The 24686-nt window shown below is 42.6% G+C and overlaps 2 protein-coding genes across 6 annotated transcripts in view; one reads left to right on the top strand and one right to left on the bottom strand.

The window, feature by feature from the left end:
• Nucleotides 1-24686, bottom strand: part of DOCK2 (dedicator of cytokinesis 2) — a 1177826-nt gene that overhangs the window by 438755 nt on the left and 714385 nt on the right. The window lies entirely within an intron of this gene.
• The window catches only part of INSYN2B (inhibitory synaptic factor family member 2B), a 96054-nt gene continuing 93359 nt past the window's right edge, over nucleotides 21992-24686 (top strand). For 2 of the 3 annotated variants that reach the window (XM_044280883.1, XM_044280880.1), the window contains exon 1: nucleotides 21993-22103. The gene's annotated coding sequence lies outside the window, so the exon portion shown is untranslated. Of the gene's footprint in view, nucleotides 22104-24686 lie in introns of all 3 variants that reach the window. The other variant, XM_044280882.1, reaches the window with a different exon arrangement.

The raw sequence follows: 24686 nt of genomic DNA, 5'->3' as shown, positions 1-24686 counted from the left end.
GGAAAGAGCAGGCGATACAATTCCGCCTTTCGCGCTGATGCCGAGTGGCGGATCCCTTTCCTTTTGAGCTCGGCGACCAGCCTGGGGACGGTCCAGTGTCTGTAGGACGCGCGGCTGGCTGCCTCGGAGACCGCTGATTCAGGAATGGACATTGAGTCCTCAATGTCCGAAACGTGGGACATGGTCTCGGGGAGAGGGCACGCCATTTGGGTCGGACCCTGTTGGGAGGATCTGGATTGAAAAGACAAACTCATGCAAGAGAACCCCCAAAAGGGGGAAAACCCGAAATTAAAAAAAAATAAAATAAAATCTTACCTTGGGCCCAGCGGAACTTGGGGTGGAAAAGGGGAACCTGGGAATGAGCAAGAAAGAACCCGGGAAGGTCCGCAGGGAGGGTGAGACTTGCACCTCGTAACCTGGGATTGGTGAGCGAGGAGGAAATTTAACAGGTACCTGCGTGGAGAGGTATACCAACAAAATTTCTGAAAATGGAACTTACGCGGATGACGATCAGGAAAAGAACGAGACCTGAATGGGGGAAGAAAGAAATGACAACCTGAGCGGGTCAGGAATTACACGAGAGTGATGGAACGTGCCGGCTGATCGGACTGAAGACCCCATGGTGTGCCAGGAGATGGGTTGCTGGAGAAGAAGAAGACGGTGCCATGGCCGAGTGGCCCTTGTGAAGCCGTGATGGCAAGATAAAAACGAGAATGAAGGTAAGTAAAAGATGAAACATGAAAAACAAAAAGGCCTGCGTGCGTGAGGAAAAGAAGAAGCAAGAGCTGGTTGACAGGTGACTGGAAGGAGTTGGGTCCTGTGAAACAAACCGAAGGCCGAGATGCCCCTGGTGATGAGGCCTCAAACGTACGCCAAAGTGGACTCCTACCAGAGCGACGGCCAGTGAGGCGACATGACCCGCGCATGGCAGCAACGGAGAGCCACACGGGACCCGCGTGTGAGAGGTGAAGAGCCTGACCGTGATACGTATACCTGAGGCAGGAAAGGCGGCGTGGCAGGATGGTGAGAGACAAGTTGAAACGTGGGTGTGACAAAGACAGGTGAAGGTCCTAACGGGGATGGCCATGGAAGTGAGTGAGTGTGGGAGTGTCAGGCAACCGGCCCTGAAAATCCGTGCGTGATGGGAAGGAGACAAGAACGGGGCCTGACAGGGCAGGTGGACATGAAAACCTGAACGTGCCAGGTGAACAGGACATGAAGAGTGACGGAAAACGACAAGAACCTGAACGTATCAGGTGACAGGACATGAAGTGAAACCGAACGTGACAGGAGACAGGACATGAAGCGAACCTGAACGTATCAGGTGGCCGGACATGAAGGGTGACCTGGACAGGGAGGGAGCCTGGATTCAAGGTGACTGGACAAGAGGAAAACCTGAACAAGTCAGGTGACAGCACACAAAATGAACCTGAACGTATCAGGTGACGGGACATGAAGACGAGCCTGAACGTATCAGGTGACGAAATGAGGAGAACCTGACATGATGGGTGACCAGACACGAAAAGAACCTGAACGTATCAGGTGACTAAAACACGAAACGAACGTATCAGGTGACTAAAACACGAAACGAACCTGAACGTATCAGGTGACCAGACACGAAACGAACCTGAACGTATCAGGTGACCAGACACGAAACGAACCTGAACGTATCAGGTGACAAGACAGGAACGAACCTGAACGTATCAGGTGACAAGACAGGAACGAACCTGAACGTATCAGGTGACAAGACAGGAACGAACCTGAACGTATCAGGTGATAAGACAAGAAAACGGACCTGAACGTATCAGGTGACAGGACGTGAAGAGTGAAAAGGACATGACGAGAACTTACTCAGGCGACAGGACACGAAAGAGAAACATATCAGGGGACGGACACGGATATTTTACACGCCCCGGCGCGGAGCCCGGCTGCAACCCCCACAAGGCCGGAGGGCGTCACTTAGTGGAATGCATCCGGGCTCCCAGTGGGGTGCTCCCGGGCGTTGGAACGCGCAGTCAGCCCCCCGAGAGGAAAGGCGCGGCAGGGGTTAAATATGGCAGAGACGGTGCGCCTCCTGACGAACGGCTCAGGGGCGCCCAGTAGTCCGAATGTCTGTGCCGGACAGAGTTCATATCTGCTGACATTCCCCGGCGCTGCAGGGTCTGCCAATCTGGGAAGTTTATTCCTGATGCACACATACACAGGGCAATTATGTGCCACAGACCCACAATGGACACCCAGACTGCCCTGCCACGTGTTCCCAAGACCGGACCCCCACGCCCGAGCGGGGGGAGTGATGAAAGGGACCGGTCCCGAGAAGCGGCGCAGGAGCGGGCGGGAGATGGGCGGAGAAGGAGGCGTGTCGTTCCGGCCGGTTTGGAATGTGAGGCAGCGGGTGGTCATGCGCGATGCGGGCGGCAGTAAGCGGCGGACCCCTCAGGCCCGGAGGAATGCGTGGAGGCGCGCGGCAGACTGCGGCCGCGCAAACACCCGACCTGTAAAGGAACCGAGGCACGGAGCCTACTTACCAACGCCGCAGAGGAGATGGACGAAGCCGGGAGACGCAGTCGCCGCTACACGCAGGAGCTGGGAGCCGGAACCGGAAGTCGCACAGGTAAGACGTCACACTGCACGAGCCGCGATGCCGACACCTGGGAGGAGAGCGTGGGGCCGGCTAAATACCCTACGCCCCTCCCACAAATGCAGGCTGGGAATCCAGCCTGCCATACATATATATATATATATATTATGTTCACTTAGCACTGCTGTTATAGAAAAGAAAAAATGTGTATCATTAAAACTATCAGGACTAAGTAGAGGGTTTCAGTTTTAACACCAGTACATAGCAGTACTAAGATATGTACTTTTTGTTGTAACACTGTGTTTGATAATAAATGCTTCTTGTTGAAAACGTAGTGGTGTGTCGTTTTTTATTATTATTATTATTATTATTATAATATCAACACCTCCATATATAACCTTTTTGTATATTCACTTTTGCACCGTATAGTGTAATGTGTTGCTGGTAACAGCAACAATATGTACTGGGGGTGGTTATTATGAGGGTGGTTTTTAGCAGTGTTATTCAACTACACATTTGTAATCCACTACTATGTTAGTATAACAGTAGTCCGTTCAGTGCTTTATTTTATAGCACTATGTTGGGGGTGAGATACTCACAGTATAAGGCTACTGCGGTATTCACCGCTAAGTGTGCTATTACATGTGCACTGATTGTACACTCTGCTCGTTCACCTATGCTATGTGGATTGTAATTTCAAGCACTGAGCGGATTGGTCACACACACAGTTCACTACACACACAATACTCTATCCATCTAAATTTTCCCTACCAATTCCAATTGGTGTCCTCTGCTATTCCTTGTCTAAAATACAACAGCAAACACTACCCCTCCTGACATGTTTCACCGCTTCTTGCTGTTTCGTCAGGGGAGTGGGGTAATAGCTAAACTTATATACAGGTTTTGTTTTGTTTTTTACTAATGAAAGAGAAGAAAAAAAACTTTGAAAAAAAATCTACATTTTCCTTGCATTGCCATATTCTGACAGCCATAACTTTTTTATATTTCAACCTACAGAGCTGTGGCTTGTTTTTTGTGTAACAAACTATATTTTTATTGGTTGAATTTTTGTGGTATGTACGTCTTTATGATCACTGTTATTTTATGTTTTGGGGAGACAAGATGACAAAAAATGTTGAATTGCAGTTTAAATTTTTTTCTGTTACATTGAATACATGAATTTTTGAAATATATTTTAATAAGGCCGAATGCACACGGCCGTGAGCAGTCCGTGGAACCACGGCTGGATTCCTTCTGAGAGCAGGAGAACACGGCATCATTGGTTGTTATGACGCTGTGAAACACGGCCGTGTGGATTCGGCCTATTTCTGACATTTTCAGAAGCGACAATACCTATTATGCTTATTTTTTATTAATTATATATTTTTATATGTAAAAGTGGGAAAGGGGGATGATTAAAACTTTTAATATATTGGTGTTTTTTTTTATTTTATTTTTCCAGGGGGTTAAATGACAAGTGTGGCGCAATCATTGCCTCCTGCCAGTGCGGGCGGGTGACGTCTGTATGATACAGCAGGCACCAGCTGTGTATGGAGTGGGCCCGCTGCAGAGGCCCACTCTATACATCCCCTCAGGCATTATGACTTAACTATAAATCATAATGTGTGAAGGGGTTAATCTGAGGGGTTCAAAGACTGGGGCAGCGCGATTGCCTTACCCGTTAGAGATGAGCGAATAAAAAAAAAATTTGATTTGACAGATTCGCCAAATGTGTCCCAAAAATGTGGTTCGATCCGAATTTATTAGTGGTGAATCGCGTTAAAAGCGGCTATTTCCTGCCTTTATAGTGGTGTAGAACACTGTGCCTTGCTGTGGTAGTGAATCAATACTGTGAGTCAGTATGACATGTAGATGACAGTTGTCGCTCTTAGAATTGCTGCACACTTCACTTGTTTGGGCAGTTACGGGGCCAAAACTGACCAAATAACTCAAGTGTGAACTCAGCCTTACAGGTCAATGTCAGTGTCAAGAAGAAGCGCACTCCTTTTACACCGTCGTCAGCTGATTCCACATAGATGTCTACATAACCTGTTCTATTAAACGCTTATAGAAGTAGAGCTCCCCGACAGAGTGGAGAGTGTCAGCAGTAAGTTTGTGGTGAGGTCACTGAATATTTTGCCCTTCCTCTGATCCGTCAAACCAATAACCCCCAAAAAACTAATCCTGTCTGTGGAGCATCCGCCTTCACTCAGTCAGCATTTGGTTAATAATCCGTCAGTATTGCTAAAGCCCAAAAATACAGGAGTGGATCCAAAGCAGAGATGACACGTGAATGGAATATTTGCATGTCTTCTGTGTTTTGTACCACTCCTGCTTTTGGCTACCAAATCATATAGCACCAAACAACAAAAATTTGGATACTAATAACTGATGGACAGAGGCTGGATTCTGCCAGCTGGTGGAGTCTTTGAATAATAATGATCTAAATATTAAATTAACCTATAGGATTAATAGATCCAGCCTGGATTTCCTCGACATTAGAATCCTTATTGATGATGGATGTATTTGTACTAACCTTTTCAGGAAAAAGACATCTACCAGTGCATTATTACATGCCAGATCCTGCCACCCTCACAATTTGATCCACAGTATACCATATGGACAATTCTTACGACTTAGACACATCTGCTCTATGAAAGAAAAAATTGAAAAACAAGCTAGCGATCTCTCCAAGAGATTCAAGGAAAGGGGTTATTTAGAAAAATGCACCACACAAGGCTACAAGAGAGCGAGTAATATCAGACGTGACCACCTACTTCAGGCCCGTCGAAGACAAACAAATTTTTGTTCATATCTACCTATATAATCCCCAATGGAAAAAAATTAAATCTTCCTTGGCAAAATACTGGGAGGTGTTACGTCTCGACCCAACCCTGGAGAAAGCCCTCCCCTCAGCCCCCGCAATCACATACAGGAGATCAAAAAATCTAAAAGATATCCTGGTGAAAAGTTACTATCAAGATGAGCGGCCTTCGGAACTTTTTGGATCTAAGGGCCCTAAATGGGGGTGTTCCCCATGTGGGAAGTGTGTGGCCTGTACAAATGTAGACAGGGCCACACATTTCTCAAATCCGGCCAGATCAGATAGGCAATATAAGATCACTCACAACATCACGTGTGAGACTGGGGGTAATTTCCTTGGCATCTTGTCCATGCCAATGCGTCTATGTACATAGAAGGAGCGAGGGAAGGAAATGATATAACTAAATTGAGATCTTTTCCCAGACACTTCAAAGAAGTCCACGATTGTGATAGCTCCACATTTTGGGTCAGGGGCATAGATCGTGTCTACATATCCTTAAGAGAAGGCAAGTAGAGAAAACAGCTGGCTCAAAAAGTGGTAAGGTGGATTTATGAACTCGATTGTGTGGCACCAGGCGGGCTCAACGAGGACATGTCTTTTTAACCGTTCCTATATAATAACTCTTATATCTCTCCCTTGTTCCTGGGGGGGTATTTCCTCGTCTGTTTGCTGGTCCATGTGTTTGTTTAATTGTTTTTAACTCCTGAATTTTTGTTACAATTTTAGTTTACTTTACTTTTATTTTATTCAGGCTGTTGTGATATCTGCTAACCTGTGGATGTAATGACACTATATAAGAAATCCGGTGGGATACTTACCAGCTATGAGGAACTCTATTGGATGATGTTGAGGATGAAAGGGGTCTGGAGGATCTGTGTGCATCGACATAATAGACTTTTTATTAACTTTTTTTCATTTATTTTTTTATTTTATTTTATCATGTATCATTTGCCCTTATTCACTTTGTGTATAACACTTATTAGTACTATGTACAATTATGTATTCTATATTGTAATATATATATATATATATATATATATATATATATATATATAAAATCTATTTTTTCCACTATTTTGTTCACTTATTTCTCACTTTGGGTTGCACTGCATGTTTGTCCTGTCACCATCACCTCCACGTATGCACTTTCGCTACTTGTGTATAATGTGCACTATACACTTTTCAATTTGCATATTATATTTGAGACTTTATATATGTTGGTACAATTTGGCTATTAATTTTACTCTAATATGAATATTGTCTATTTGTATTTTTATCCCATCTTATTTCATATGCTTTTCACTGATATTTTGAACTTTTAACAATATGCAGCACTGATACTATCACTTTTAATCAACGATTATGATTGAAGGTTTTATCTTGATACATGTCCATCTGTCATGCTATAATTACCTGATTAATCAAGAGTTCATGCTATCCTTTGATGTGTCCCATGTGTAGCTGACCTGTCTTCCGCTGATGCATGCCTTGATCTATTTAAGTTTGGCTGATGGGTTCCAGCTTGAAACGCATGGCCATTTTTCTTCTAATTTTTCTTCTCTTTTCTAATGTGGGCCTGGCAATGCGCACATCACTGGTCATGTGACCCTGATTACGGATCATGTGACCTGATCGAGCATATGATGGAGCATCACCCATGCGATGCACGCTCCATTGATAATTTTACCCGGATACAGGTCCTGTGACTTTACACAAGTCACAGGACGGTGTGCAACTTACATTACCATACCTTAACTTATATTATTTATATTTCTATTCAGTCTAGTTTATCCTCTCTGAATCAACTATCAACATAGGGCCAGGGCTTTTTAGAGCATATGGTGGCGCGTTACTCCCGTGATGCGCGCGCCATTGGCCACATGACCCCAGTACAGGTCCTGTTACCTCATATAGGTCACATGACGGCGTGTCATCTACACCACCTATTCAGTCCGGCCTAGCCTGACTGAATTGGTTACTAACATAGGGTCAGGATTGGCTTTGAATTAACAGCCCTTCAGATCTTTTTAATTGTCCTTATCAGTGTAGCAATAAAAGAGGAGGCATTACTGACATCATGCATCCCCGGAAGAAGCCTGTTAGGCGAAACGACGTTGGGTGGAGGAGGCTGCAGGGTCGACGTACCACACACGGTAGTACAGCAAATTTTCTGTTGTTTATGATTTGCTCCTGCTTTTCCAGCGTTTATATTCCAAGGTCTTTTTACCTTGAGAGATACTTATTATGCTGGTAGCGGTAGGCGTATACTCTGTTATTTATTCCTGACTCTGCGGCTCCCTTTTTGTCCTCTCTTTGGGGGGGTTTGCATTTGCTATTATTTTTCATTGTTTATTTGTTTTATGCATTTCTGTCATATTGAATAAAGACATCTTACTATTTATCTCTATGGAGGTTTGTATTTACATGATATCGGTTTTGGTGATTTACCAAATCATAAGCCAATTCTGATGCAAAATAGGGACCATGTCATGCAGGCCTTACAGCTGTTACATAGACCGGATCTGTTGTGCGTCTCATTTTTCCTTCCAACAGATCAGAAGAAGGGTCAAATAAATGATGATGGCAGCCACAACGAAAGGCAAAATAGTGGCCCAGGGAGGATGGGAACATCATGAAAATGGCTCTATGACATAGTGGTGAGGTGGAAAAAGCATGAGGAGACCACAATGTGGCCCAATGACAGATTCTGGAGGTGGCAGCAGCATCAGGAGGAGGCCACAGAGTGGCACAATGACAGTGCAGAGGTGTCAGCAGCATCAGGAGGCCACAGAGTGACACAATGACAGAGTGTGGAGGTGGCGGCAGCAACAGCATCAGGAGAAGGGTAGCACAATGACAGTGTGGAGGTGGTGGCAGAAGCACCATCAGGAGGCCACAGAGTGGCAAGGTGACATAGTGTTGAGGTGGTAGCAGCAGCATCAGGAAACCACAGAGTGGCAAGGTGAAATACTGTGGAGGTGGCAGCAGCCTCAGGAGGCCAAAGGGTGGCACAATGACAGTGTGGAGGTGGCAGCATCAGCATCAGGAGGTCCCAGAGTGGCAAGGTGACATAATGTTGAGATAGCAGCAGCATCAGGAGACCACAGAATGCCAAGATGACATAGCATGAAGGTGGCAGCAGCATGAGGAGACCACAGAGTGGCAAGGTGACATAGTGTTGAGGTAGCAGCAGCATCAGGAGACCAAAGGGTGGCATAATAACAATGTGGAGGTGGCCGCATCAGCATCAGGAGGCCACAGAGTGGCAAGGTGACGTAGTGTTGAGATAGCAGCAGCATCAGGAGACCACAGAATGCCAAGATAACATAGCGTGGAGGTGGCAGCAGCATCATGAGACCACAGAGTGGCAAGGTAACATAGTGTTGAGGTAGCAGCAGCATCAGGAGACCACAGAATGCCAAGATAACATAGTGTGGAGGTGGCAGCAGCATCATGAGACCACAGAGTGGCAAGGTGACATAGTGTTGAGGTAGCAGCAGCATCAGGAGACCACAGAGTGGCAAGGTGACATAGTGTGCAGGTGGCAGCAGCATCAGGAGACCACAAAGTGGCAAGGTGACATAGTGTGGATGTGGCAGCAGAATCAAGAGATCACAGAGTGGCAAGGTGACATAGTGTGAAGGTGAGTGGCAATACCAGTACCCACTAAAGATGGTGGGTGAAAGAATGAGCACTTGGCATAAGATGTGTGGCATCAGGCGAGTAGCAGCATCAGAATAGTAGCTGAGGCAGGTAGCCAGAAGAAACCGGTCTCTTTTGTCAAAGTGTTGGTATGGCACCATGGATGATTTTTCAAAAAGAGGCTGGGCACTCACTATACCTGGAGTAATTAGTATTTTATTCAATAACTATAAAACCATAAATAGGATAATTGCAATAAATACATATGTAGAAATAGGTCTGTCCAGACTGATAATAATGGTAATAATAAATGATAAATAACAAATAAAGATAAATGGAATTAAAAATATGTAGGTTCTCCAGTAGAACCCGATCTGTGAGGAACTAATGGAAGGATCTGTCACAAATATGTTCTTACTGCAATATAACTTTTGAACCAATAATCGCATGTGCTTATTTTTCACATAAATTTTCTTGCATTTTCATAATTGTAGCAATGTTCGCAAAAATGTTTGCATACAGTTTCGTGTGTTTCCACGGTTATTAATGTTCACAAATATGTTCGTATGCACTTTAAATGTCCACTATCAGTATTTAAATATTTTCAAAACCATATCATTCGATTGTAATGTTGAATTGTATTGTTCAAATCAAACTAAACAATCGACTTGACACCCGACACAGTTATTTTGATTATCCTCTATACAGTAGATCTACTCACAAGCCAGGTCGATTATGGGCGGAATCTGGCGAATGGACCGCGGCGTCCCACGTGGTAGTTACACCAGGCCCCCCACTCCTGCTTACTCACGTGAGTGTTCAGAATTTCATCAGAGGTATGTGGTATTAAAAATATTGGTTTCTACTGTGATGTCGAGGGCATCTCGATTGTAGTGTTCTTTATCATCATCCACTTTTAGCAAATGTGAATGTATCTCACTGGCGCCAGTTACTTCTTTACATATTTCCGGTTCTTAGGATGACACGAACTTTAAGGTCTGATTGTGACTTTTTCTACCGAGAGTAAACGTTGCTGTAGATTACGGGAGTCTTTATATTTTACAGGAGGATCCAAAATCAAACACGTTTCGGGGCTCTAAGTGGCCCTTTTCTCAGTGGTTGAACTGTCCTCCATATTCCATATCCTTATATAGGGGATTTGAGACATACAAAGTGTGGGATGGATCTAGCCCACATCAAACAATGGGGTGGATTGGACCTGGATCAAATATTTCTTATTTCTTTCAGATTTCTCCCATAATTGGGTTTTTCCTTGTTAGATCTTCAATCAAGCATGTCAAACAGGTTGTTTAGAAAACATTGCACTAAATAACGCGAAATATCTAAAAAGCACTTATGCGGTATTAATGCGTTTTCATTGCGTTTTTAGTAAAAACATCACAAAAACATAAATGCTTGCTAAAAACATATAAAACATAATTATCAGTTAATAAAATGGAATAAAATTTAATAAAATCTAAAACTTGAAATTCTTCATGTTAGTCAGAAAATTGGTTGAGTAGTTGTTAGTTTACTAGGACTTGTACTGTACTAAGAAAGCGGATGTTGCTGGCGAGAATCCCATACCATAATTTTTTTTTTTTTAAACAAAGTATTCTTAATAGCTTTGTTGTTTTTTTGGGATTATCTTTTCTCTCCAATGAATTGCTTTAAGGTACTTTATTCAAAATTATTCCAAATGGCTTCAAAGAGAAGCGTCGTATAATGAAGATGGGTGCCATTTGCCAAGAAAGGCCCGGCCACATGTAAATATAACTCAGTCCCGCATCGGCCGGTGGCAACCACCTCTTCTCTACAAGAAACCAAAGAGCTCAAATTCTGCATTTAAACCTATTGGTAGGAGTGTATTAAATTTGAAGATTTTTTTGTGTTTCCGCTCTCGACATCCTACCAATGTGATCTCCTCCTCTTTAATCCTTTTGTATTTTCTCTAAAGCAGCAAATTTGAGTCCTGAAAGGTCCTGACTAGAGATGGACTTGCGGTTCGCCCGGCAGTCGTTTCGCGGCGAACTTTGCGGGTTCACGATTCGCTGAACATGCGAACATATGGAGAAATTCGCGCCCACCATATTCTTTTACATTGTGAAGAACTTTGACCCATGACACATCCATCAGGTGGTACAGGACAGCCAATTGAGACATATTTAAGCACACAGACATACCCCCTACCTTATAAATAAACCTGATCTGGCCGCCATTTTACATTCAGTGTTTTGCCAGTGTAGGGTGAGGTTGCTGTGTGGAGCAGGGAAAGGCTGTTAGGGACACCAAACGCTAGCTAATAGGGCCACAAAAGTCATTTTAAGCACTAGTATAGGTGTGCTATCGATAGGTGTGATACACAGAGGGGTGCAATATACTTATAATATACTTTTATAATGAGTCAAAAACACATAGATCTATATAGTGATCACCTGAATGTCAGGGGCCTAAGGACTAGGGGCTTACTAGGGCGATTTTTATATAGGGTAAGGTTCCGGACGGGGTTGCTCTTATCAGGGGGTGGTCTGTGGTTAGGCTATCAGGGCCAAAATAGCACTCCCGAGTAGGGCAATATCAGGGACAGTTCTTTCTCCCCCCTGTCCTTCAATACCATATCATCATCTAGCCCAGGGATGGATTTTGTTTGCTTTCCCTCCTGGATTCATCGATGTGCACTGAAACCCCCCAGATTGTGGTAAGACATATGGTTTCTCATTTGGTGCTGCCGACCACCTGATTTAGTGTCGCCAAGCACTTGTTATTGCCTACCACATCTATGCTTTTTGCTTAACTTTAATAATTGTATTTATTTTCATTTTGAAGGATAATTTTTCCATTCACAAATCGGCTAAATGGGTCCGCATCCGTTCCGCAATTTTGCGGAATGGGTGCAGACCTATTCATTTTCAATGGGGCGGAATGTGCTGTCCGCATCTGCGGATCCACATCCACATTTGCGGATCTGCACTTCCTCATCTGTGCTTCCGTTTCCGCAAAGAAAAAGAACATGTCCTATTCTTGTCCGCAATTGCAGACACAAGATTAGGCATTTTCTATTATAGTGCCGGCGATGTGCGGTCCACAAATTGCGGAATGCACATTGCCGGTGTCCGTGTTTTGCTGCAAATATGAGCTGAAGGTTTTTCAGGTTCGCGTGCCATTAAAATGAATGGGACCCACCACGAACTTGCGGTTCGCGAATATTTGATCGCGTTCGCGAACCGTCCCGGCAGATGTTCGTCCATCACTAGTCCTGACCATGTGGAAGTTTAAAATGATTAGAAAGGGAATGATTTTCAAACCCCTTTCTAATATTCGACATATGTTCGGATATTCGTTTTTTCAGTAATCTCTTAGTTCTTCCAATGGATTGCCGTCTACAAGGGCATTCAATTATGTATATTACATCACTTGAGTCACATGATAAAAACTCTGTAATAGTGTGTTTATATCCATTAGAAGCAGATATAATTACCATGTTTTTTGGGGGGAAAGATGTGGACTTGCAGTTATTGCGCTACACCTAAAAAAGCCTTTTATGTCCGCCCATTTTTGTATAGTTTGTAGTTTTTTTGTAGGGGGTTTGATGGATGGGGCTTCATGAGTGATTTAGTCTGATGCATCAGGCATTGGTGGGTGGAAATCCTGGCTGATCCATGCCTGATTCATCTTGACAAAAGTCAGTTTCTCCACATTTTGGGTGGATAGGCGAGTTCTTCTTGGGGTAACTATGGCCCCCGCCGCACTAAACACCCGCTCTGATGCTACACTACTGGCCAGGCAGGACAGCTTTTCCAGGGCAAACTCTGCCAGTTGCGGCCACAAATCCAGTTTGGCTGCCCAGTAGTCCAGCAGATCTTCAATGTGGGGTGGCAGGGTGATGTCCAAGTATGCCACTACCTGCTAGTTCAGGTCATGCTCCAGGTCTAGCTGCTGCTGTTGGTGAGTAGTTTCTTCACTAGGCGGGTGAAGAAAGCTGCTTAACAGCGACTCTAGACTCTATCTGCTGATGGAGCTGGAACTGTTCCTACCCACCCACCCTTCCACATCAACCGTGGCAGAGGAACGTGAGTGCAGAGGGCCCTCCGATCATACCTGCAAGAGGATGGGCGATGGCGCAGATAGGCAGCGGCCAACTTACTACATAGGAGGTCTTTATAGTAGTTCAGTTTGTACTCCCTCTTAGCAGGTATAAAAAAGGTCCCCATTTTGGACTGGTAGCGAGGATCAACAAGGTAGAGAGCCAGAAGTCATCCCTCTGCTGAATGCTGACAATTTGGCTGTCATTACGCAAGCAAGTGAGCATGCATTGGGCCATTTGTGCAAGTGACTCAAAGGGACTCCCTGCCTCCATCTCCACTGCATACTGCCACGGTGTGTCTGGGTCCTCTGCCTCATCTTCCTCATCGACCTGTAGCTTCTCTGTCTGCTCCTCCTCTCCTGTCACATGTGTATAAAAACCACCCATTTTGCTACACATTGTTTTTGCTTCAGTGTCCTCCTTCTCTAGTTCAGCCCCCACAGGGCTCATGTGGCCGTGAGATCTAGGCGCCATGTCTCCAGTCCACTGACCAGCCAGATTTACCAGCATCTGTTCCAGTACATGAATCAGTGGAATGATTCCAATTCATTGGCAACTGACAAATAGAGTGGCCTCCTCAAAGGGCACCAGCAAATATCAGCCTATGTTGGAGGATGCCATTCTGCCACTGCAGCTCAAGGAGGGTGTGATTTGCGGTGCACGAGTGGCTCAAGTGCATGCAAAGTTTCCTGGCCATTTTTAGGATGTCTTGCAGATGGGTGAAGACTTCAGGAACCGCTTGAAAACCAGATTGAACACATGTGCCATGCAGGGTGCATGGCTAAGCCCTCCTTGATGCAGCGCCAACACCATGTTCTTCCCTTTTTCGGTCACCATGTTTCAATTTTGAGTTGTCGCGTAGAAAGCCAGGATTTGATTTCTTACTGAAGGACACGGAGCAGTTCCTCCCCTGTGTGACTCAGTTCGACCAGGCAAATGAGGTGTAGGTGGTATGCTGGAGGACCACTGTGAGTTGACCCTGCAGTGGAGGCTGAGGACACGTTGGAGGATGAGGAGGCAGAGGCGGACATTGTCGCAGGACCAACGGCGTGAGAACCTTGAGGCGGAAGCGGCGTCACCTGGCCAAGTTGCTGGTGTTGCTGGCAGGAACCATATTTAACCAGTGGGCCGTAAAGGACATATATTGTCCTTGACCATAGTTATAGCAACCGACCAATTTTCCCAAAAAAGTCTGTATCACAAATAAATTTGCAATTACTCAGTTCCTACAGAAGAAAGTCTATATAGTTCTCAACAAGCAAGTATCCATTTGTCTCAATATTCCATAACACATTCACCGGCCAATTTTCCCAACAAAGACTGCATAGCTAAACAAATTCACCACTGAATGACTAATCAACACAATTACTCAGTCCTTACAGAAGAAAGTCTACATTTACTGACAAATTTCCCCCAAAAAAGGCTGTATCACAAAAAAATTCACCACTGAATGACTAATCAATGAATTGTTTTACCTATAAAGATATTCTGCAAATCACGCATCAATTTTCCCAAAAAAGGCCGCATCACAAACAAATTTCACCACTGAATGACAATGTAAATTCACCACCAAATGGCTAATAGCACATACAGGTCCTTCTCAAAAAATTAGCATATTGTGATAAAGTTCATTATTTTCTGTAATGTACTGATAAACATTAGACTTTCATATATTTTAGATTCATTACACACCAACTGAAGTAGTTCAAGCCTTTTATTGTTTTAATATTGATGATTTTGGCATACAGCTCATGAAAACCCAAAATTCCTATCTCAAAAAATTAGCATATCATGAAAAGGTTCTCTAAACGAGCTATTAACCTAATCATCTGAATTAACTAATTAACTCTAAACACCTGCAAAAGATTCCTGAGGCTTTTAAAAACTCCCAGCCTGGTTTATTACTCAAAACCGCAATCATGGGTAAGACTGCCGACCTGACTGCTGTCCAGAAGGCCATCATTGACACCCTCAAGCAAGAGGGTAAGACACAGAAAGAAATTTCTGAACGAATAGGCTGTTCCCAGAGTGGTGTATCAAGGCACCTCAGTGGGAAGTCTGTGGGAAGGAAAAAGTGTGGCAGAAAACCCTGCACAACGAGAAGAGGTGACCGGACCCTGAGGAAGATTGTGGAGAAGGACCGATTCCAGACCTTGGGGGACCTGAGGAAGCTAGGTCTGGAGTAGAAACATCCAGAGCCACCGTGTACAGGCGTGTGCAGGAAATGGGCTACAGGTGCCGCATTCCCCAGGTCAAGCCACTTTTGAACCAGAAACAGCGGCAGAAGCGCCTGACCTGGGCTACAGAGAAGCAGCACTGGACTGTTGCATGTCATTCGGAAATCAAGGTGCCAGAATCTGGAGGAAGACTGGGGAGAGGGAAATGCCAAAATGCCTGAAGTCCAATGTAAAGTACCCACAGTCAGTGATGGTCTGGGGTGCCATGTCAGCTGCTGGTGTTGGTCCACTGTGTTTTATCAAGGGCAGGGTCAATGCAGCTAGCTATCAGGAGATTTTGGAGCACTTCATGCTTCCATCTGCTGAAAAGCTTTATGGAGATGAAGATTTCATTTTTCAGCACGACCTGGAACCTGCTCACAGTGCCAAAACCACTGGTAAATGGTTTACTGACCATGGTATTACTGTGCTCAATTGGCCTGCCAACTCTCCTGACCTGAACCCCATAGAGAATCTGTGGGATATTGGGAAGAGAAAGTTGAGAGACGCAAGACCCAACACTCTGGATGAGCTTAAGGCTGCTATCGAAGCATCCTGGGCCTCCATAACACCTCAGCAGTGCCACAGGCTGATTGCCTCCATGCCACGCCGCATTGAAGCAGTCATTTCTGCAAAAGGATTCCCGACCAAGTATTGAGTGCATAACTGAACATAATTATTTGAAGGTTGACTTTTTTTGTATTAAAAACACTTTTCTTTTATTGGTCGGCTGAAATATGCTAATTTTTTGAGATAGGAAATTTGGGTTTTCATGAGCTGTATGTCAAAATCATCAATATTAAAACAATAAAAGGCTTGAACTTCTTCAGTTGGTGTGTAATGAACCTAAAATATATGAAAGTCTAATGTTTATCAGTACATTACAGAAAATAATGAACTTTATCACAATATGCTAATTTTTTTAGAAGGACCTGTACTTATTTTTGCTATTAATACAGCGCAACAATGTGTGTATCACAATTTAAATTCACCGCAGAATGGCTAATAAAACATACTTATTTTTCCCATTAATACACACCAACAATAGCTGTATAAAAATGTTGGTTCATTGCAGACCGGCTAATAAGACGTATTCTTTTTCCTACTAATACACCCCAAAAAAATAAATATAACAATCACAATTCACAACAAAACGGCTAATATGACATACCTATCTAGCCTATTAATACACCCCGTAAATGGCTGTAGTACAATGGAACTTCACCGCTGAACGGCAAATAATATATATATTTTGGCCTCTAATACAAGCCAAAAAGGGCTGTAATTTTCTCACTTCAACACACAACTACTAATAAGTCCTTTTTCTTTCTCCCCACTAATATACGCCAAAAAAAGGCTTTCGAACATATAACCGTGGCCGTCAACAGCAAATATTTATATATTTTTTGCCACTAACACACGCGAAAAAGGGCTTTAGAACATATACAGTAACTGCACCACTGAACGGAAAAAATATATTTTTTTTTGCCATTAATACACGCCAAAATTGGCTGTAATTTATCTCACTTCACCAAACAACGGCAAATACTTTTTTTGTGCCACTAATACACGCCAAAAAGGGCTTTACAACATATAACTGCACCACTAAATGGCAAATAAGCCCTTATTTTTTTCCACCTATACATGACACAAAAGGCTTTAGAACATATAACTAGTGATGGACGAACATCTGCCGGAACAGTTCGCAATCGCGTGAACGCGATCAAATGTTTGCGAACCGCAAGTTCGCAGCTGGTCCCATTAATTTTAATGGCAGGTGAACCTGAAAAACCTTCAGCTCATATTTGCAGCCAAGAAATAATTACTAGAAGTGCACAAATAGTCCCACAACATGGACAGTGACATACCAGATGTATTATTCAAATTTGCGATCTCGATTCATTATTTTTTTTAATGCAAAATATTGGCAATATAATTTTCGCGTACGTGCATGTGCAATTGCACTATACAGTACCCAAATGCACTATAAAGAAAGTATATTGGTAGATAACACCCCTGCTTCAATCAGTTTTTTTGGGGGGGGACTGGTATATCACACCAGTAGAAATTATTTGTTCCAATAACTCCTGTTCCTCTATATACCTGCAATAACCGCACACAACTGCCGCACAATACAAATGCACTATAATATACTTTCTAACATAGAAAGTGTATTATAAAATTGTGCAAGGAAGGCAATCCATTAGAATATACATAAAGATAAAACGTAACTTTTAATAATTTTACTATGATGGTCCATTCACACGTCCGTAAGTGTTTTGCGGATCCGCAAAACACGGACGCCGGCAATGTTCATTTGTGGACCGCAAATCGCCGGCAATATAATAGAATATGCCTAATCTTGTCTGCAATTGTGGACACGAATAGGACATGTTCTATTTTTTTTCGGAAACAGAAGCATGGATGCAGAAGTGCGGATCCGAAAATGCGGATGTGGATCCGCAAATGCAGTTGCGGACAGCACATTCCGGCCCCAATGAAAATGAATAGGTCTGCACCCATTCCACAAAATTGCGGAACGGATGCAGACCCATTTTGCGGACGTGTGAATAGAAAAGATATCCCTCAAAATGAAAATAAATGAAATTATTACAGTTAAGCAAAAAGCATAGCTGTGGAGGCAATAACAAGTGCTTGGCGGCACTAAATCACGTGCTCGGCTGCACCAAATCAGAAACCATATGTCCTACCACAATCCGGGGGGTTCCTGTGCACATCCATGAATCCAGGAGGGAAAGCAAAAAAAAATAAAAAAACATCCCTGGGCTAGATGATGTGGTATTGAAGGACAGGGTGGGCAAAGAACTGTCCCTGATATTGCCATACAGGGGGGGCTGCTATTCTGGCCCTTATAGCCTAACCACAGACCACCCGCCCTGATAAGAGCGACCCCGTCCGGAACCTTACCCTATATAAAAATGGCCTTAGTAAGCCCCTAGACCCAAGGCCCCTGACTTCCAGGTGATCACTATATAAAGCTATGTGTTTTTGACTCATTATAAAAGTATATTATAAGTATATCGCACCCCTCTGTGTATCACACATATCGATAGCACACCTATACTAGTGCTTAAAAAAGGGTGTTTTTTAAAAGCCCCAAAATTATAGTTGTATTTCTAGCTTAAATTGCACACTGGCTAATGCGGCAGAGGCCCCGGATTGAGGGTATTGCCAAGAATGGGTGCTTTTTCAAAGCCAAAACATTATTGAAGTATTTCAAGCTTGTTTTTAACAATAGCAGATGCAGCAAAGGCTGCAATATTAAGTATTTTGTCAAAAAAGGGTGTTTTTTTTACTAACAGAATATGACAGCAGTATATAACACTTGAATTTTACACGTGCAGATGCAGCAAGGGCTGTAAAATTTTATATTTTGCCCAAAAAGGGTGTTTTTTGAAAACCTGAAAATTATAGCTGTATTTCTAGCTTAAATTGCACACTGACTAAGGCTAGGTCTACACAACGACATTAGTTGCGCGACATTTTGTTGCTCCAATGTCACGCGACAATTTTTAGAATGGTGGTCTATGGTGTCGCATTGCAACATGTGACATGCTGCGACTGCGATGCGAAAGTCGAAAAAAATTAGTTTTTGTTGGATTTTCTGTTGTATGGCGCATGTCGCATGTGACATTTCGCACATAGGTTTCAATGTGAATCGCATGCGACTGCAACTTCAGTGTGACATACATGCGACCAACCGTTGTTTGGGTGTCTGATTTTTGCACCAGACACAAGATTATAAAAAGGCCTCATGGGATAATCTTTCTTCAGATGTCATTTTGGATTTGTAGAGGAAGCTTATTTATGTCAGATTTGTGCTTGCCAGAGGAAATTAGCCCTTTAAGTGTGCCAGGTATGTTTTGTGAAGCCTTTTTTTTTTTGTACAGAGTGTAATAAACACGATTTGACTGAAAATAGTGTATTTTATTACTTATGTAAATAACAAGTAATGTTGAATTTAATGTAAGTAATATTTTTAACCACTTACACTTCCATGTATAGGATTGTGTATATTTCTTTCACCTATCTACTGTTTTCCAAGTGAAAGACACACTGTGGAATTCATATTCGACAGCCTATAACGTTCCCATTGTGTTTCTTTTCTGGTATTTTTCATTTTTAGCTTTGTATCTAGTACCTGCTTATGTATATGCTAATATTTCTTGTACAGTACAGAAATGTTGACCTACATAAGTTTTGAATAGCCATGTTTTTAGCCTCAGTCAGGATTTTTATATTTTTTTATTTACTATAGTAGTCTGTGTCTGTTTTTTTCCTAATGAAGGTGCCCAGACCTACTGCCCCTCCTGGTACTTGTCCCACACTTGCCACAATAATGTGAGCTGGTGTTTGTAATGTGATTCAATTTAGTCAGCTATATTAACACTTAACGGTGGTGTAAATGGTTCCAAACAATATATTTCTACTGGTTGTGATAAATAGGTTGATGTATAATAAAGTTTGCAGACACTGACTTTGAATGTGTCACTGTAATTGATGAACATTGTATTTGTAGTTATTTTGGAGTTGGCTGTTTGTGTACTTGTGTAGTGTATTTAGTGGTGCTGAATGTGTGTATGTAGTTGAGTAGTGTATGCAGTGGTGCTGAATGTGTGTATGTAGTTCAGTAGTGTATACAGTGGTGCTGAATGTGTGTATGCAGTTAAGTAGTGTCTGCATTTTTATTTATTTTTTATTGTAAAAGTATCAGAAAGTTGTAATTTCACTTGTGTGTAGCTGCGGTAAAGCAGCAGAACCACACACAAATGCTGCACTACCCAAATGCACTATATAGAAAGTATAATATATGTATATCACACCCCTGCCTCAATCAATTTTTTGGGGGCAACTGGTATATGACACCAGTTGAAATTATTTGTTCCAATAGCGTTTGTCACTCTGTGCAGCTGCAGTAATGCAGCAGAACTGCAAATGAATGCTGCACTACCCAAATGGACTATATAGAAAGTAAATTATATGTATATCACACCCCTGCCTCAATCTGTTTTTTTTGGGGGGAAGCTAGAATATATCACACCAGTTGAAATTAGTTATCACAATAGCGTTTGTCACTCTGTGTAGCTGCGGTAATGAAGCAGAACCGCAAACAAATGCTGCACTACCTAAATGCACTATATAGAAAGTATATTATTGGTATATAACACCCCTGCTTCAATCAGTTTTTTAGGGGGGGGGCAATTGGTATATCACACCAGTTGAAATCATTTGTTCCAATAGCGTTTGTCACTCTGTGTAGCTGCGGTAACGCAACAGAACCGCGCACAAATGCTGCACTACCCAAAAGCACTTTATAGAAAGTATATTATTGGTATATAACACCCCTGCCTCAATCAGTTATTTTGGGGGGCAACTGGTATATCACACCAGTTGAAATTATTTATTCCAAGAGCATTTGTACCCTCTGTGTAGCTGCAGTATCACAGCAGAAATGTACACAACTGCTGCACAATGCAAACACAATATCATATATTTCCTATGTTAGAAAGTATATTATAAGTATATCACACCGCTCAGTAAGGCACACATATCGATAGCACTCCTATACCAGTCCTTTGATGGACTTTTGTGGCCCTATTAGCTAGTGTTTGATGTCCCTAACAGTCCGTCCCTGCTCCACACAGCAACCTCTCCCTACACTGGCGAAAGAATGTAAAATGGCGGCCAGATCGAGTTTATTTATAAGGTGGGGGGGGTGTCCATGTGCTGAAACATCTCAATTGGCTGTCCTGTACCACCTGATGGATGTGTCATGGGTCAAAGTTCTTCACAATGTAAAAGAATATGGCGCTGGCGGACATCGCCATTTGTTCGTCCGTTCAGAGAACCGCAAGCGAGCATAGTTCGCCGCGAAACGACCTCCGGACGAACCGCAAGGCAGTCTTTCGTTCTGATGAACCATGTGAGGTCAGGATGTTGCATCCATAATATGGGCACTAACAAAGCCTGAAAATCAAGACCATTGTGAGATGAAGACCAATATTGCACTTTTTCTTTTTTTGCTGGGTTCCTGGATAGCCAGATTTTTAGATCAGGTGAGAGCAATTTTTACTGTTCAAAATTACTTCCAGTCACTTTGTAAGTGCAGACTGGAGGCACTTACTGTACTTCTGATGATCTAGGTTAGAGGATTTCTAGATGACAGTCACAGCGGCAATGTGCTTTTACAATACTGTCAGAAAATCTATCTACTCAGAATACAATTGATTGCATTGTCAGTCATCTTCTAAAACAGCTACAGGATGATTGAATACAGATACTCGACATATCACTAGAATTATAATGCACCCCACTGCATTCTGCTGATTAACCTTCTATCTGCAATACCTTTTACTCTATTAGAATATAACATACAACACATGATGGGATGCTTATTGTGCCACTGTAGGATCAGCCATGTGACATTAGTACTTTGTCACTCTGAAGCACTCCATCTTGTACATCCTGCTGCCAAGCCTGCATGAATGTGTCGATCCCATGTACAGCCACTAGAGGGCTTCTCCTCTCTCTGGTGGATGCAGCTCAGTTTGCTCTGGGTTGTATTATTCCTACATGAGCAGCAGCAGACTTCTTGCATGCAAACTGCTTTCCTTGCTGCTAAAGGACATTCTGACCCTCTTTTTAGAATCACATTACTGTTAGTCATATCAGTGATTGCTCTGCAAAAGGAGGAGTATCTATATTCTCTGCAGGTGAACATTCTGCATCTTAAAGGTAAGGATATTTCTTCTGATGACAATATTGAAGCAATGTTGTCTATGCCCTGTTACAAAACATCTCTGCATTTTGAGAAATATTTTAGGAGCTTCATTCTTTGGTATTTTTAATATGAATGAAAAGATGTGAAATCTTAATCTGCTGCATAAATGGCATTAGTGTTAACATTGTGGCAGAAGATAAGTTTCTTTCAATCCATTAATAGATTTTAAATAGGATCTAATCGTTATGTGTTCCTGCGCCTACATTAGAAAATGGTTATTGCCACCTATTTGGATCCCATTATAGGTATAGCATCTCCACTAATTCAGGACTCCCAGTTTCAGCATCTAACATTCAGGTCAGGCAGAGATCATGGAGTTTGATCAGCTGTACCATGCACCTTAACGATGGCATCCCACAATGTAGCTGTGACTGAAAACAGACACAACTTGTATAATATTTGTGCAAACTCATTGCAAGGAGGGAACCATCTCCTTTCTGTTTCAATGACATGGGATGTTGACTGAACTGAGTATCTCTGGGGCGGAAAAAACTTTTAGCTGCTATTTTATAGAGAAGAGTTGTATTGATTTGTGGTAGAACATTAAGTATGTGATGAAAGTTTTTATCTGTTCCCTAAGCATTATGTGAATTGTTGTGCACCATAGGTATGAATGACTATTACTACCATTATATTATAATCTATAGCCTCTGTAGATAGATTGATGGATTACAGAGCAATTTACATAAGTGTATGCAAACGTGGATTTTAATCATACTTTCTGTTTCACATGGGGCAACCCTTAAGGGCAACTTATATTAGTAGATCTAGCTTGTTATGTGTATAGTGTCCATGGTTTAGACGCAGGCATGCTCAACCTGCGGCCCTGCAGCTGTTGTAAAACTACAACTCCCACAATGCCCTGCTGTAGGCTGATAGTTATAGGCTGTTCGGGCATGCTGGGAGTTGTAGTTTTGCAACAGCTGGAGGGCCGCAGGTTGAGCATGCCTGGTAGAGCGTCATTCAGCTTAAGTGAATTTTGTGTGGTGCATTGGTGTAGTGATCGTTGTGTACATGATATACTTTACTTGTTGAGGTGTCCTCTTTGGCCAAACAATGCTGGGCCTCTGATGCTTACAAATGAAGATATAATTTGTGGATGTTATTAGCTCACCGTATTTGAGATAATGGCACGAATCAGTAGACTAATGATGATATGCAATTATATACAAGTGGAATGCTGCATTTTCACTTTCCAACCAGCAGTCCATTATTGGGAAAGAAGTGTTTCTTTCTGACAATTGGCTGCTCGTTCAGTGCGGTTGAAGCGATGCATTTTCATGCAATAGTCACAGCTATCGCTTGCTCTCATGCGGGTGCATTGTTTCTGGGCAGCGAAGTGCTGTTTAGACAGAATATCTAGAAAGTTCCAGAACCCCTATGCTCCTATCCAATGAAGTAGTCCAGCGCCAGGATAAAATCCAAAGTTCTCTTTATTGAAGGCAAATAGGATCAAAATACAAATTGGGGAGACAGCACCCAGATAAAAGTCGTTGATGCATTTGAGACGTAATGAAGTACTCAACGGGTTTTATCGGGGTGCTGTCTCCCCAATATGTACTGCTGTGATCTTATTTGCCCTCAATAAAGATAACTTTGGATTTTATCCTGGTGCTGGACTACTTCATTGGATGCTGTTTAGACATCATAATCTGCTGCCCAGAAACTATTTAGCTATCTGTATTAATGATTGTTTCACTCCTTGAACCAGCAATTAGCACGTTCATCAGGTGATCAGCAGCACCTTAAGACAGGCCTATTATCGTGAACGAACGTTCATAAGAAGGTTCATTCCTGATAACGGGCCCAAACATAGGGCCATGTAAACCCAACAGTAAGTGAAACTGTTAGTGCATCAAGATCCCATGTTTCTAGCACTCTGTACTGGAAGTAATGTCTGTCACTTATCATAGTCCATGGTAAATCAATTCAACTGTTAAAGAGGTTTTCCGGGATTTTGCATACTGATGACCTATGCTGAGGAGGGAATGGGGCTGAGCACAATACCAAGCACAGCCACTATACAATATACGGCGCTGTGCTTGGTACGCTGCGAGAAGTCCATGGCATTCACAGGAGCACAAGTGCCTTCTCAGACTAATCGGTGGGGGTCCCGGGTGTCAGACCCCCATCAATCAGATACTTATGACCTATCCTGAGGATAGATCATCAGTTTTAAAACCCTTGAAAACCCCTTTTAATAGATAAGCTTTTGACCACAGTTTTCCTAATTTTTTTTTTTTTTTTAAGTTAAGTTTTCCAAAGATTTCTTCGAAGGCCCACAGATTCTAATAATCAAGCACTTGCAGAGCAAAACTATCAGATAAAATGGAAAGTAAGAAAATCAAAATAGAAACAACAAATTTCCAATTAAAATGTAATTAATATATTATAGATAAGGATTGTTATAGTGGGTTATTTTCTAAAGTGTTTCAATGGCATTTATTATGTAGACAAAGTCAATGCAACACACTTACTAATGTATTGTGACTGTCCACATTGCCTCCTTTGCTGGCTGGATTCATTTTTCCATCACA

Source organism: Bufo gargarizans, chromosome 2 (assembly GCF_014858855.1).
Source record: "Bufo gargarizans isolate SCDJY-AF-19 chromosome 2, ASM1485885v1, whole genome shotgun sequence".
In the NCBI taxonomy this organism is placed as follows: Eukaryota; Metazoa; Chordata; class Amphibia; order Anura; family Bufonidae; genus Bufo; species Bufo gargarizans.
The sequence above is the reverse complement of the archived record's forward strand: the minus strand, read 5'-3'. Positions and strand labels throughout refer to the sequence as shown.